We start from the raw sequence: 2,130 nt of genomic DNA on the forward strand, positions 1-2,130 counted from the left end.
CGATGCCATGCAGCGATGTCGCCGCCTCGTCGCGCCGTAATCTAACCGGTCGCCCTGGGAAAACCCGTTAAAATAGGACCCTGAAAGCGTTGATTTGTCAGATTCAGTAGATATTTCCTTACTACGGGATTCACAAAGACTGGCGGTGACGACGGCTGTCTGGCGTCTCGTCAATGCCGGAGTTGATGTGGAAATGCATAATAATGACGCCATAAATGCCATAAACGTGCGATGTCGTCGCCGTGGCGCAGACGCAAAGTGGAGTCGTTTACGGAACGCTCAAACGTCTGAAAGCTGGTTCCTGCTGCAAAAGCTCAGAACGGTGGCGTCTTTCTGAATCAATTTGATGACGCTATATCGTCCGGTCGCTCTTGCGCGACCTTATGGAGATGGTCGTGATGGTTAAAAGCGAATAATCGAGATGATGACGCTAATGGATCATATAGCGACGCTGGGGGAGTAAACCGCTGGGACAAACGCTCAGCTGAAAGCACCGTTCCTCACGGCAACCAGTTCAAATAAAGGCGATGAAAATGGCTTTAAAGGAAATGCGGTTTGGCGTTGCTCTTTGCGTATATCATGGTTGTTACTCAGCATCGACATTATGTCAGTTGCAATGATGACATGCGTAAAGTCCGATGCGGTTGATGCAGTCGCGTCGGATGAAAGATGATGAAACGACTCCAACTGTCCAAGTAGAGACCGGTATATGGAAAGTGATGATTCTCTAAACGTGCTGGGCTTTCAGCGCGAAGGCGAAACGAGTTTTATCCTGGTGACAATAAACGCGGTTATACTGGGCATCTTCCGTTGGCCTCGCCATTAACATTTAACGCCCATCTGTCGCCGGTTATGTTATCCAGTTGCGGCGCTGCAGGCGCCCTCTCTATTATGCGTGTTCGCGGTTATTTTGGCACTGATGCTCTGCGATCTGCGTGGTGTGTGCGAAGTATTGTTCGAAAGTCTTTGCTCATATGGTTTGATGGTTTGCATAAACCTGCCATGTTGCTCATTCTTCGCGTTAATATCATAACGCTTCCTGGCGGTATGATCAAGATTACGGTATCGTGGAAGTTATCTTTGCTGTCGTTTTCGCAGATGATAAAAATTCCGTGGGGATCACGGTATTCAAACGTCCCTGCAATTTCTCTGTTCTGCTGTCTTTGCTATATCATTATTCTTGCATTTTCCATTTCGCCTATGGCGAGATGCAAAGGCTATTTTTCTGTTTCCGTCCGGCCCTCCTGGCCGCGCGGCCTGTTGTATGGAAGCCCCTCGCGTCGCCTCTTCCCATTCTCCCCTTCTACCTATGAGCCTCCGTCGCAAACCCCAGTACCGAGAGCGTGGAAGAGCCTTACGAGACGCCGCCTGCCAATCCATCTCAGGGGATTCGGAGATCGCCTCCGGCACCCGCCGGAGAGAATCATCTCCCGGTCTGTCGCCGCTGAGTCGCCTCCGGTTGATATCATAAATAGTTCACTGGACTCACTGGGTCTGCTTGGTAAACTCGATAGTCGTCTTCTCCCATTGTGCTATCATGTTAGATCTACCATGACTCACTTCTACTCGCAGTCAAGGTCAGCATCTACATAATCCTACATGTATATTTGTGGATCAACGACTACTGAATACACTACTCAGTTGGTGTAATCTTCTCATATATATTATTTATATTCTTACGCCTCTGTTGCTAGTAGAGGCTCGCCAAAGTTGATGCCCATGACTCAAGGAGAGTGTTGCTCGATATGAGTGAGTTCATGCACTCCGATACAATCTGAGACAGTGACAGAAAATTTCTGAGTTGCTGGATGCATTACAGGATGTTAGCGTGATGGCGCAGCCTGGAGATATTGTGTTGATTACATTACGCACCATGTAATGCAATTATCTATTTACAACAATATGAGTTCGGATAGTGGACTTTTTAAGGCATAGATCTGCTGGATGTATTCTATGTACTTTACTACAATGTAATGCCTGATTGAATCTCATAGTACTTCATCATGATATATGTATGTGCATTGTGCATGCCTTCTGTTATTTGTCAATTATTAACTAATTTATTCATAACATCTGCTATCTGGGAGATTGCCCAATGGACCCAGTCCTATGTCATCTGAAATACAATTT

Source organism: Lolium rigidum, chromosome 5 (assembly GCF_022539505.1).
Source record: "Lolium rigidum isolate FL_2022 chromosome 5, APGP_CSIRO_Lrig_0.1, whole genome shotgun sequence".
Lineage (NCBI taxonomy): Eukaryota > Viridiplantae > Streptophyta > Magnoliopsida > Poales > Poaceae > Lolium > Lolium rigidum.